Here is a 14,593-nt window from a genome sequence, read left to right on the forward strand (position 1 = left end):
TTAGCTTAGCTGAATTGTGTTTAACAGCAGTTCAGACTGGCTGAATTGTGTTTAACAGTAATTAAGCTTGGCTGAGTTGTGTTTTATAGCAAATCAGCTTGGCTGAATTGTGTTTAGCAGTAAGTTAGCTTAGCTGACTTGTGTTTAACAGTAATTTAGCCTTGCTGAATTGTGTTCAACAGTAATTTAGCTTAGCTGAATTGTGTTTACCAGCAATTCAGCCTGGATTTATTGCGTTTTAGGCAATTCTGCTAAGCTACAATTATTTTTAGCAGTAATCCCGTGTGGCTGTATTGCGTTTTATAGCAATTCAGCTTAACTGAATTTTGTTCAACAGGAGTTCAGCCTGGCTGAATTATGTTTTAAAGCAATTCAGCTTAGCTAAATTGTGTTTAGCAGTAATTTGGCTTAGCTAAATTATTTTTAACAGCAATTCAGCCTGACTGAATTGTGTTTTATGAAAATTCAGCTTGGATTGAATTGTGCTTTATAGCAATTCATCAATTAAGCAATTAAGCCTGACTGAATTGTATTTTATTGCAATTCAGCTTGATTGACTTGTGCTTTATAGCAAGTTAGCCTGACTATAGCAACTCATCTTGGTTGAATTCTGTTTTATAACAATTCAGCCTGGCTAAATTGTGTTTAGCAGCAATTTAGCTTGGCTGAATAGTGTATTACAGCAATTCATCTTGGCTGAATTGAGTTTTTTGCAATTTAGCGTGATTGAATTGTGTTTTATAGCAATTCAGCCCCTGTGAATTGTGTTTTATAGCAATTCAGATTAGCTGAATTGTGAAGTGTGTTTAACAGTAATTTAGCTTAGTTGAATTGTGTTTAACAGCAATTCAGCCGGGCTTAATTGTGTTTTACAGCAATTGATTTTGGCTAAATTGAGTTTTTTGCAATTTATCGTGATTGAATTGTGTTTTAAAGCAATTGAGCCCCTGTGAATTGTGTTTTATAGCAATTCAGATAAGCTTAATTGTGTTAAACAGCAATTCAGCCTAGCTGAATTATGTTCAACGGTAATTTAGGTTAGCTGAATTGTGTTTTATAGCGATTCATCGTGGATGAATTGTGTTTAGCAGCAATTCAGCCTGGCTGAAGTGTGTTTAACAGTAATTTAGCTTAGTTGAATTGTGTTTAACAGCAAATCAGTCTGGCTTAATTGTATTTTATAGCACTTCAGCCTAGCTGAATTATGTTCAAAAGTAATTTAGGTTAGCTGAATTGTGTTTTATAGCGATTCAGCGTGGCTAATTGTGTTTAGCAGCAGTTCAGCCTGGCTGAATTGTGTTTTATAGCAATTCAGCCTAGCTGAATTATGTTCAAAAGTATTTTATGTTAGCTGAATTGTGTTTTATAGCGATTCAACCTTGCTGAAGTGTGTTTAACAGTAATTTAGCTTAGTTGAATTGTGTTTAACAACAATTCTGATTGGATGAGGTGTGTTTAACAACCATTCGGCTTAGCTGAATTTATCTTATGGAAGGAAAAATTAAGTCTATTACATTTTTACAGCTGAATTGTGTTTTTATTAAGAAAAAGTATGAACATTATACGAATATTACCAATCCTCTAACCACATTTTTACTTTTTCCTACTCCTCTCACCCAATGAGTGTTTCTCTTAATTGGATTTTTATTATTTCTAATAATAATAAAAAATATATGTTTCGTTTGCAAATCGTTCCCAAGAACACAACAAAGCAATTAGAAATAATAATAACAAAAGTGTCAAAAAACACATTTCAATTGTCCGAAAAACTTTTGCCTTTTAAAAATAAATAATAAATTTAATTGAACAGCAAAAAAATATGTCACATAGATGGCGCCACAAACTAATTGAAATTAATTTACGTATTATTTTTCTTTTTGGATAGCAAATTTATTTGAAATTCTGTGAAAAAGGCAACGAGTAATGGCAAATTGCTTGCCTTCAAAAGAAGAGAGGCCAAAGAACTCACAAAAGCCTATAAAAATAATAGAAAAATGAAGAGTAGGAGAACCATAAAAACTAAGGATTAGAATTTCAATAAACAATCAAAGTTTAGCAGTAGTTGAACGCCCGCCACGTAGCCAAATAAAGGTGCAACAACAACAGCAAATGATTATTGTTATTATTAAGGCCTGGGGTGTAAAAATTCAACATTTATGGCATGACAATTGTGTGGCTTGGCAGGAAGACCTCTCTCATTTGTTTCTTTCTTTTCAAACAAAAGCTCACTTGCTAGCCATAACAAATTGTTCATGGTTCCCGCAGCACGGTTGGCATTCCCGTAGGAAATGACGCATAAGGGGGTTTGGCAAACTTATTCTGCCATGCTAAAGACACTTTTCCACTCATGAATGCATAAAATGTGCCTCAATGGCTTGGGTTGAGCTTGGTGTTCCTCCTTTAAGCCTGTCTTTCTTCTTGCTTTGCAAAAAACCGCACCACTAATGATGACTCCATGACTGCCATGCCATAATAAAATGCATACTTTGTTGTTGTTACTGTTGCAGGGAATTGCAATTTGTAGCGTTAAACAAAAATGCATATCAACAGTAAAAGAAGAAGAAGAAGCAGATAGATATTTCAATACCCACTATTTCTTTGCTGTTGTCCCTTTATTTAGTCGGCTTGAAAGAAACCCCACTGCCAAAGATGGTAATGACACCCAGTCGTAACCAACAATATATGCAAGCATGCAGAAAAGTAGTAAGGAGAAAACAGAGAAAAACAAAAACTGTGATAGAAGTTGATGAAAATATATCCACCACAAACAATCAAACCTCAAAAGAAGCCATTGCGATGTTCAAAGTTGACAGGCACAATGGGGTTGGGTTCAAACCGCAAATATGAAAAGGAGAGAGAGAGCAAATAATAATAAAAACAGGAGAAATTAAGGAAATTCCATATCTACCCACACTAGAAGGGAAAGTAAACTTAAAAAAAAATTTACTAATGAAAACTTAAATTTGGCTTAGCAGAATTGAGTTTTCCTGGAGTAAAGTTAAATCCAGCTTAGCTGAATTGTGTTTCCTTGGAGAAAACTTATATTTATTTAAGCTCTCATGGAGAAAAATTCAATTCAGCTGAGCTGGAGCAAAATGTAATTCAGTTTAGCTGAAATGTGTTTTCCTGCACAAAACTTTAATTCAGCTTAGCTGAATTGTGCTTTCATAGAGGAATCTTAAATTCGGCTTATCTGAATTATGTTTTCTTGAAGAAAACCTTAATTCAGCAAAGCTGAATTGTATTTACTTGTAAAAAACTTTAATTCAGCAAAGCTAAATTGTGTTTTCCTGTTGAAAACCTTAATTCAGCATAGCTGAATTGTATTTTCCCGAATACAATTCAGCCTAGCTGAATTGTGTTTTCGTAAAGGGAACATAAATTCTGTAAATCTAAATTGTGATTTTATAGGGAAAACTTTACTTCAGATAAGCTGCATTGTCTTTTCTCGCAGAAAACTGTAAATCAGCGTAGCTGAATTGAATTTTCATTGAGTAAACATAAATTCAGCAAAGCTAAATTGTGTTTTTTTTTAAGGAAATCCCTAATTCAGCAGACTTGAATTGTGGCATTCTTAGAGAAGACTTTAATTAGACTTGGCTGAATAGTGTTTCCTAAGAAAAGAATTATTTTAGTTCATCGGAATTGTGTTTTCCTGAAGAAAACATTAATTCATTTTAGCTGAATTGTGTTTTTTGAAGAAAACATTAATTCAGTATAGCAGAATTGTGTTTTCGTAAAGGAAATACAAATTCTGTAAATGTAAATAGTGATTCTATAGGGAAAACTTTAATTCCGCTACGCTAAATTGTGTTTCTTGAAGAAAACCTTAATTCAGCTTGGCTGCATTGTGTTTTCTTGAAGGAAACCCTAATTCAGCTTAGCTGAATTAAGGTTTTCTTCAGGAAAACATATACCCGAATTGTGTTTTCTTGAAGAAAACTTTAATTCAGCTTGGCTGAATTGTGTTTTCTAAGAGAAAACTTTAATTCAGCTTGGCTGAATTGTGTTTTCATGAAGAAAATCTTTATTCACCTTAGCTGAATTGAGTTTTCATGGAGATAATTGTGATCCAGCCCAGCTGCATTTTGTTTTCTTGGAGAAAACTTTAATTAAACTCAGCTGAATTGTGTTTTTCTGGAGAAAACTTTAATACAGCTAAGCTGAATTGTGTTTTTTTTAGATAAAATTTTAATTAAGCAAAGCTGAATTGTGTTTTCTTGAAGAAAACCTTAATTCAGCTTAGCTGAATTGTGTTTTCTTAAAGAAATCTTTAATTCAGCTTGGCTGAATTATGTTTTCTTAGAAAGAACTTTAATTCAGTTCAGATGAATTGTGTTTTCTAAGAGAAAATTTTAATCCAGCTTGGCTGAATTGTGTTTTCTTGAGGAAAACATTAATTCAGCTTGGCTGAATTGCGTTTTTTAAAGGAAAAAAATTATTTCAGCTCAGCTGTATTGTGTTTTTCTGAAGAGAACCTTAATTGGACGTAGCTGAATTGTGTTTTCCTCAACAAAGCCTTAATTCAGCTTAGGTGAATTGTGTTTTCAGGAAGAAAACCATAATTCAGCTTAGCTGAATTGTGTTTTCGTAAAGGAAATACAAATTCGGTAAATCTAAATAGTGATTCTATATAGAAAACTTTAATTCAACTATGCTGAATTGTGTTTTCTTGAAGAAAACCTTAATTCAGCTTAGCTGAATTTTGTTTTTCTGAAGAAAACCATAGAAAACCTGAATTCAGCTTAGCTGAATTGTGTTTTCCTGAAGAAAACCATAGTTCAGCATAGCTGAATATTGTTTTTCTGAAGAAAACCATAGTTCAGCATAGCTGAATTTTGTTTTTTCAAAAGAAAACCATAATTCAACATTTTTTTCTGAAGAAAAACTTAAGCTAGGTTCCTTTACGTGCAAGAATCTTCAAGTTTTAACACTTTTTCCACGAAAAGCGTTCCTTTACTTCTGACATCATACAATTTTTGCCGGTTTTACCATTTTCAAAAGTAAAGGAACAGGCCATTATTGAAGCGTAGCTGAATTATGTTTTCCTGAAAAATGTTGAAGTTACCTTCTTTTAGAACTACTTTGTATCAATCATAGAAAATTTTTTTTTAAATGCCCCACTGTGTTTACGTTTTTTTGCCAAAGATAATGGCGCTGAATGTCGTCATCCTTGTGTCATGTCGTTGAAGAAGTTAGTGATGGGTATTATTACTTGTGGACTAAGGTACTATAGAAGACAAAATAAAATTAAGAAAAAAAAAATATTGCATTTTTTAACAATTCAGGCCTAAAGCTTTGTTGCAAGAATTGTGCACCTTTTGTTTCTCATCAACGGCCGGCATTAGCAAGCGCGTGCAGTGATGTCTCCCGCCGCCTTGTATACACATTACATGTTGATCATTATGCGCAACACATTTACATTCCCAATTGGAATATTAAAATGACCTTGAATGAGTATTGAAGAATGATTGAAAGCTACGATCAAAAGAAGTGGTGTATTGCACGGTTCTTGATTCTAGGCTGGCTGCACTCACTCTAATCAATACAATGCCAGTCGGGCCAGAACGTAACGCATAAAATAAAAAAAATGAAAAATTGCGCATGCATTCGTTACAATAATCATCATTGCCGTCATACTGACAATAGAATCACGATCTCTTATTTCCACCATTCCCCATTGCCCTTTGTTGCACTGCCACTTGTCTGGCTGCTAGATCTCCCTGTCTTCCTTCTTCGTCGTCGTCAATTCTTTTTACACTGTATATTGAAAAATTTATTATCTTAAAGTTTTGTGTTGTGATTTTCATTATTGCTTGGTTGGTTTGCTTTTGTGTGGCAGCTTTCTTCTTTGTTTGTTAGGAGATATGGATAGTCAGAAGTCATTCGAGAGCCTGACTGCATGCCTACTTGCTTTAAATATTTGCATTTTTTGTGCTTCATTTTGATCTTTTTATGTTTTGTGGCTTTAGACTCTTAAAGAAGAATTCCCATTAAATTCGCTATGCAGCAGAGAGCACAGTCAGTAGTAGTGGCGAATTGAACAATTGATTGATTGATGATCAATATTGTGGTAGTTTTGACCTATTGCAGGGAAGGAGGAGGTATGTATGATAAGTTGTGCGGGCTTGGCTAATGTGTTGGGTTGAAAATAATTGTTTGAAATTAAAGCTTAGGGGTGGTATGGGCAGCATTTATTTAGTGTTATCAGTATTTTAAAATATTTATCATTTTTATACCCTATACCACAATGTGGAAAAGGGTATAATAAGTTTGTTTTCCCAAAAATTCATGTAACGCCGCGAAATATTCGTCGTAGACCCCTCATGTGGTATACCAAACTTCATATCTCGACGAGATAAAGCGATTTAGCGATGTGTGTCCGTCCGTCCGTCCGTCCGTCTGTCCGTCCATTAAAAATTGTAATCAAGCTAGAGGCCGCAATTATGGACCGATTGTCACGAAATTTAGTATGGAGGTCGGGTTTGGACCAGAATAGAACTGATTAGTTTTTGGCGATGATCGTGAAATGTTAAAGGGATGAAATGGACCAAAAACAAAATTTTTGCTCGATTTTGTAGCCGCTCTGTAGGTCGCAATAATAGTCCGATCGGCGCGACATTTTAAACGTAGTTTTGGTTTGAGATGAAGAAGTAGCGTGCAAGTCAACGGTATGATCGGATAATATTTAGCGGGTTAAATTGATCAAAACTTTTGTGTGAAAATTGGTAAAATTTCTAATGCACATCTTATAACAGCTAGCCCGGAAAGCTAGTGCACAGGGATAGTGGTATAGGGTATCACATGGTCGGCCCCGTCCGACTATAGTCTGTTCTTACTTGTTTTCTAAATGCAAAACAAATATTTACGTAATTGACTTACCACAAAAATGTATATATAAAAATTGATCATTTTTAACTCACCTGAAATGAGAAAAATAAATAATTCACAGATTAGAATTTGGACAAAAAAGAGTATATAAAATGAAATTCTGTAATAGACAAGGAAAAATGTTATTAAGTTCGGCTGAGCTAAACTCAGCGGTACAATTTTTTTTCTATAGAAAAAAATTCACAGTCCTTTAGGTCCATTTTTTTCCACAGAAAAATGTTCACAGACCTTCGGGACGATTTGTTTAGTATTCTATCTATTCTAGAAAAAAAAATCACAGACCGTCAGAAAAAAATTCACAGACGTTAGGTCCGATTTCTTTCTATAGAAAAAATTTGCACAGACCATTAGGTCCGATTTTTTTCTATAGAAAAAAAAATTCACACACCGTTAGGTCCGATTTTTTTCTATAGAAAAAATTTCACAGACCGTTAGGTCCGATTTTTTTCTATAGAAAAAATTCCCAGACCGCTAGGTACGATCTTTTTCTATAGAAAAAAAAAATCACCGTCCGTCAGGTCCGATTTTTTCTATAGAAAAAACTTCACAGACCGTTATGTCCAATTTTTTTCTATAGAAAAAACTTCACAGACCGTTATGTCCAATTTTTTTCTATAGAAAAAACTTCACAGACCGTTATGTCCAATTTTTTTCTATAGAAAAAAATTCACAGACCGTTAGGTCCAATTTTTTTCAATAGAAAAAAATTCACAGACCGTTAGGTTCAATTCACAGACCGTTAGGTCCAATTTTTTTTCTATAGAAAAAAATTCACAGACCGGTAGGTCCTTCAGAAAAAAATTCACAGACCGTTAGGTCCGATTTTTTTCTATAGAAAAAAATTCACAGACCGTTAGGTCCGATTTTTTTCTACAGAAAAAAATTCACAGACCGTTAGGTCCGATTTTTTTCTACAGAAAAAAATTCACAGACCGTTAGGTCCAATTTTTTCTATAGAAAAAATTCACAGACCGTTAGATCTAATTTTTTTCTATAGAAAAAAATTCACAGACCGTTAGGTCCAATTTTTTTCTATAGAAAAAAATTCACAGTCCATTAGGTCCAATTTTTTTCTATAGAAAAAAATTCACAGTCCGTTAGGTCCAATTTTTTTCTATAGAAAAAAATTCACAGTCCGTTAGGTCCAATTTTTTTCTATAGAAAAAAATTCACAGACCGGTAGGTCCTTCAGAAAAAAATTCACAGACCGTTAGGTCCAATTTTTTTCTATAGAAAAAAAAAATCACAAACCGTTAGGTCCAATTTTTTTCTGTAGAAAAAATATCACAAACCGTTAGGTCCAATTTTTTTCTATAGAAAAAAAAATCACAAACCGTCAGATCCAATTTTTTTCTATAGACAAATTTCACAGACCGTTAGGTCCAATTTTTTTCCTATAGAAAAAAATTCACAGACCGTTAGGTCCATTTTTTTTTCTATAGAAAAAAATTCACGGTCCGTTAGGTCCATTTTTTCTATAGAAAAAAATTCACGGACCGTTAGGTCCATTTTTTTCTATAGAAAAAATTCACGGACCGTAAGGTCCTTTTTTTTCTTTAGGTCCAATTTATTTCTATAGAAAAAAATTCACGGACCGTTAGGTCCAAATTCACGGACCGTTAGGTCCAATTTTTTTCTATAGAAAAAAATTCATGGACCGTTCGGTCCAAATTTTTTCTATAGAAAAAATTCACGGACCGTTGGGTCCAAATTTTTTCTATAGAAAAAATTCACGGACCGTTGGGTCCAAATTTTTTCTATAGAAAAAATTCACGGACCGTTGGGTCCAAATTTTTTCTATAGAAAAAATTCACGGACCGTTGGTTACAAATTTTTTCTATAGAAAAAATTCACGGACCGTTGGGTCCAAATTTTTTCTATAGAAAAAATTCACGGACCGTTGGGTCCAATTTTTTTCTATAGAAAAAAATTCACGGACCGTTGGGTCCAATTTTTTTCTATAGAAAAAAATTCACGGTCCGTTAAGTCCATTTTTTTTCTATAGAAAAAAATTCACAGACCGTTAGGTCCAATTTTTTCTATAGAAAAAAATTCACAGACCGTTAGGTCCAGGTTTTTTTCTATAGAAAAAATTCACAGAACACTAGGACCAGGTTTTTTCTATAGAAAAAAATTCACAGACCATTAGTTCCTTGTTTTTTCTATAGAAAAAATTCACAGACCATTAGGTCCTAGTTTTTTCTATAGAAACAAATTCACAGACTGTTAGATCCTAGTTTTTTCTATAGAAAAATATTCACACAACGTCATGTCATATTTTTCCTATAGAAAAAAGCACACATCTTATTTTGTTTCCTGTAGAAAAAATCACACACCGTCAGGTCCGATATAGAAAAAATCACACAACGTCAGGTCCGATTTTTTTTCTATAGAAAAAAATTTACAGACGACCGTCAGGTCCGATTTTTTTCTATAGGAACAAATTAACAGACGACCTTCAGGTCCTATTTTTTTATAGAAAAGAAAAAAATTACAGTCTACCATAAGGTCCGATTTTTTCTTTACAAAAAAAAAATCACAGACGACCGTCAGGTCCGATTTTTTTCTGTAGAAAAAATTCACCGGCCGCCAGATCCGATTTTTTTCTGTAGGAAAAAAATCACAAGCTGTCAGGTCCGATTTTTTTTCTATAGAAAAAATTCATAGGCCGTCAGGTCTGATTTTGTTCTATAGAAACAAATTCAATTCAAATTTTTTCTGTAGAAAATTTCACATTATTGGTCAAGATGAATTTCAGTACGTCATTTCCCTTCATTAAAATACCTTCCTCCACATTTTTTCCAAACACTGAATTTTTCGAAAATATTGCATTTTGTTTTGCTTTACTTAAAAAATTTAACCTTAGAATGATTTGCAGAAAGAGAACTTTAAACCCCCTATTGGTGCTGTCTTAATCTTTGATATTTAGCAATTTGTCTTAACCTTGTTGTTGCTTTTCTTCTCTTGGCAGCAAATAGTTAGCAAAGTGGCTAGACTTTGAACCTCAAAACACCAGTCAATAGAAGAAAAACATATTTTAGAATATCAGCACCACCACTTAGTGTTCTCAAGGAAACTCCACCCAGTTTTTGTGTGGAAACAAATCTTAGAGTGCAGACAATAGACGCCATGAATTCTATTTTAGCAACAAAACAATCAGTAAGGCAGTCAGCCAGCGGGTTAACTGCCTGCTATGGCCAGTCATTGACTTGTAAAAGGTGAAATTAAAGTCAAGGTGAAGAATTGTTTTATTTCTTGTTTTTGTAAGAAAACAATTTCCCCCATAGTTTGAAATATTTTTCTTATTTTTTTTGTTAAAGAGCTTCATAGTTTTTCCTTTTATGGGGAGGAGGTTTCCATAGCCATCAAGACTGCAAATACTCTTGTCGTTGTTGTTTTTGTCAAAGATATTTAAGATTTTCTAAAACCAAGTAGAGCATAACTCATGCCGATGATGATGGTGACGATGGTGATGATGACAAACAACAAAAATGCTGGACAATGTGATCTTGATGATGGATCTAAAATGTCAACAACTTGGTATTTCTTATGATGGATGGATGGCTTACTCGACAACAGCTGGCTGGCAATATGGCCTTTGTAATAAATATTATTTTAAAGACAACAGAAATTAGCTGTAATGTTCTAATTAAGGAGATTTACAGCTAATAAGTATTATTTTGATTTACAAGAAAAAATAAAATTAAAGAAAAATGTATTTTCGCCCAACGTGGGGCTCGAACCCACGACCCTGAGATTAAGAGTCTCATGCTCTACCGACTGAGCTAGCCGGGCACTTGTTACTGTTCACACAACAATTTCAATTCCACATTGTATTTTGCTAGTGAATGAATGGATGGATCGCCAATCACTAAACGCCTCTACATTTTTGGGGCTTCTTGGTAGGTGCGTGGTTCGTGTGTGCGTGAGAATGTGTGCTTGGAATGTGAATCTTATATTTTTTTCAAAATATTTTTCTTAGATAGCCATAAATTGTGAGCTTTTTTGTCGGTTACACATAGCCCTATTTAGTCATCACCCATCATCATTGTAATGAAAATGGATCGATCACATTGTCAACAAGAAATATGTGTGAGAGTTGAACATAAATTCTGAAATGGAATTTTTTGTTTGAAAAATAATTGGTTCACTAATTAAAGCCGTACAAATTTGTTAAATGGGAAATTAAAGAAATAAATTAGGCAAATATTTTGGGAAGCAAGTCAATGAACGAGCAATTCGATTTGGAATATTTTTGGGTATGTTTCTCTAAGACGATTCAGACGATACAAATTCGTTCGAATTACTAACAAACTCCTGATATTGGATTTGGATTTTGTTAAGAACATTTTTTTAAGCCTCTGATAGAGGCATGGATTTTTTAAGAATATTTTTTCAAGCCTCTGATAGAGGCATGGATTTTTTAAGAATATTTTTTCAAGCCTTTGATAGAGGCTTGGATTTTTTAAGAATATTTTTTCGAACCATTGATAGAGGCACTGGATTTTTAAGAATATTTTTAAAGCCTCTGATTGAGGCGTGAATTTTTTAAGAATACTTTTGCAAGCCTCCGATATGCCCATGGATTTTTTTAAGAACATTTTCTCAAGTCTTAAATAGAGGCATGGCTTTTTTAGAATATTTTTTCAAGCCTGTGATAGGGCCATGGTTTTTTAAGAATATTTTTCAAGCCTCTGATAAGGCGTGGATTTTTTAAGAATATTTTTTCAAGCCTCTGATGATGGCGTGGACTTTTTAAGAATATTTATTCCAGCCTTTGATAGAGGCGTGGATTTTTTAAGAATATTTTTTAAGCCTCTGATAAAGGCGTGAATTTTTTAAGAATATTTTTTAAAGCCTCTGATAGAGGCGTGGTTTTTTAAGAATATTTTTTTAAGCCTCTGATAAAGGCGTGGATTTTTAAGAATATTTTTTTAAGCCTCTGATAAAGGCGTGGATTTTTAAGAATATTTTTTAAGCTTCTGATAAAGGCGTGGATTTTTAAGAATATTTTTTTAAGCCTCTGATAAAGGCGTGTTTTTTAAGAATATTTTTTTAAGCCTCTGATAAAGGCGTGGATTTTTAAGAATATTTTTTTAAGCCACTGATAAGGCGTGGATTTTTTAAGAATATTTTTTCAAGCCTCTGATAAGGCGTGGATTTTTTAAGAATATTTTTTCAAGCCTCTGATAAGGCGTGGATTTTTTAAGAATATTTTTTCAAGCCTCTGATAAGGCGTGGATTTTTTAAGAATATTTTTTCAAGCCTCTGATAAGGCGTGGATTTTTTAAGAATATTTTTTCAAGCCTCTGATAAGGCGTGGATTTTTTAAGAATATTTTTTCAAGCCTCTGATAAGGCGTGGATTTTTTAAGAATATTTTTTCAAGCCTCTGATAAGGCGTGGATTTTTTAAGAATATTTTTTCAAGCCTCTGATAAGGCGTGGATTTTTTAAGAATATTTTTTCAAGCCTCTGATAAGGCGTGGATTTTTTAAGAATATTTTTTCAAGCCTCTGATAAGGCGTGGATTTTTTAAGAATATTTTTTCAAGCCTCTGATAAGGCGTGGATTTTTTAAGAATATTTTTTCAAGCCTCTGATAAGGCGTGGATTTTTTAAGAATATTTTTTCAAGCCTCTGATAAGGCGTGGATTTTTTAAGAATATTTTTTCAAGCCTCTGATAAGGCGTGGATTTTTTAAGAATATTTTTTCAAGCCTCTGATAAGGCGTGGATTTTTTAAGAATATTTTTTCAAGCCTCTGATAAGGCGTGGATTTTTTAAGAATATTTTTTCAAGCCTCTGATAAGGCGTGGATTTTTTAAGAATATTTTTTCAAGCCTCTGATAAGGCGTGGATTTTTTAAGAATATTTTTTCAAGCCTCTGATAAGGCGTGGATTTTTTAAGAATATTTTTTCAAGCCTCTGATAAGGCGTGGATTTTTTAAGAATATTTTTTCAAGCCTCTGATAAGGCGTGGATTTTTTAAGAATATTTTTTCAAGCCTCTGATAAGGCGTGGATTTTTTAAGAATATTTTTTCAAGCCTCTGATAAGGCGTGGATTTTTTAAGAATATTTTTTCAAGCCTCTGATAAGGCGTGGATTTTTTAAGAATATTTTTTCAAGCCTCTCATAAGGCGTGGATTTTTTAAGAATATTTTTTCAAGCCTCTGATAAGGCGTGGATTTTTTAAGAATATTTTTTCAAGCCTCTGATAAGGCGTGGATTTTTTAAGAATATTTTTTCAAGCCTCTCATAAGGCGTGGATTTTTTAAGAATATTTTTTCAAGCCTCTGATAAGGCGTGGATTTTTTAAGAATATTTTTTCAAGCCTCTGATAAGGCGTGGATTTTTTAAGAATATTTTTTCAAGCCTCTGATAAGGCGTGGATTTTTTAAGAATATTTTTTCAAGCCTCTGATAAGGCGTGGATTTTTTAAGAATATTTTTTCAAGCCTCTGATAAGGCGTGGATTTTTTAAGAATATTTTTTCAAGCCTCTGATAAGGCGTGGATTTTTTAAGAATATTTTTTCAAGCCTCTGATAAGGCGTGGATTTTTTAAGAATATTTTTTCAAGCCTCTGATAAGGCGTGGATTTTTTAAGAATATTTTTTCAAGCCTCTGATAAGGCGTGGATTTTTTAAGAATATTTTTTCAAGCCTCTGATAAGGCGTGGATTTTTTAAGAATATTTTTTCAAGCCTCTGATAAGGCGTGGATTTTTTAAGAATTTTTTTTCAAGCCTCTGATAAGGCGTGGATTTTTTAAGAATATTTTTTCAAGCCTCTGATAAGGCGTGGATTTTTTAAGAATATTTTTTCAAGCCTCTGATAAGGCGTGGATTTTTTAAGAATATTTTTTCAAGCCTCTGATAAGGCGTGGATTTTTTAAGAATATTTTTTCAAGCCTCTGATAAGGCGTGGATTTTTTAAGAATATTTTTTCAAGCCTCTGATAAGGCGTGGATTTTTTAAGAATATTTTTTCAAGCCTCTGATAAGGCGTGGATTTTTTAAGAATATTTTTTCAAGCCTCTGATAAGGCGTGGATTTTTTAAGAATATTTTTTCAAGCCTCTGATAAGGCGTGGATTTTTTAAGAATATTTTTTCAAGCCTCTGATAAGGCGTGGATTTTTTAAGAATATTTTTTCAAGCCTCTGATAAGGCGTGGATTTTTTAAGAATATTTTTTCAAGCCTCTGATAAGGCGTGGATTTTTTAAGAATATTTTTTCAAGCCTCTGATAAGGCGTGGATTTTTTAAGAATATTTTTTCAAGCCTCTGATAAGGCGTGGATTTTTTAAGAATATTTTTTCAAGCCTCTGATAAGGCGTGGATTTTTTAAGAATATTTTTTCAAGCCTCTGATAAGGCGTGGATTTTTTAAGAATATTTTTTGAAGCCTCTGATAAGGCGTGGATTTGTTAAGAATATTTTTTCAAGCCTCTGATAAGGCGTGGATTTTTTAAGAATATTTTTTCAAGCCTCTGATAAGGCGTGGATTTTTTAAGAATATTTTTTCAAGCCTCTGATAAGGCGTGGATTTTTTAAGAATATTTTTTCAAGCCTCTGATAAGGCGTGGATTTTTTAAGAATATTTTTTCAAGCCTTTGATAGAGGCGTGGATTTTTTAAGAATATTTTTTCAAGCCTTTGATAGAGGCGTGGATTTTTAAGAATATTTTTTCAAGCCTTTGATAGATGCGTG

General features: G+C 33.2%; 1 protein-coding gene and 1 non-coding gene across 11 annotated transcripts in view; both read right to left on the bottom strand.

Moving 5' to 3' along the window:
* The window catches only part of Shrm (shroom), a 308,548-nt gene that overhangs the window by 63,500 nt on the left and 230,455 nt on the right, over positions 1 to 14,593 (bottom strand). The window lies entirely within an intron of this gene.
* Positions 10,614 to 10,686, bottom strand: TRNAK-CUU (transfer RNA lysine (anticodon CUU)). The gene has a single exon. It is a non-coding gene; the product is annotated as a tRNA-Lys (tRNA).

This window comes from Musca autumnalis, unplaced genomic scaffold, assembly GCF_047663935.1.
Source record: "Musca autumnalis isolate F117 unplaced genomic scaffold, ASM4766393v1 scaffold_5, whole genome shotgun sequence".
NCBI lineage: Eukaryota > Metazoa > Arthropoda > Insecta > Diptera > Muscidae > Musca > Musca autumnalis.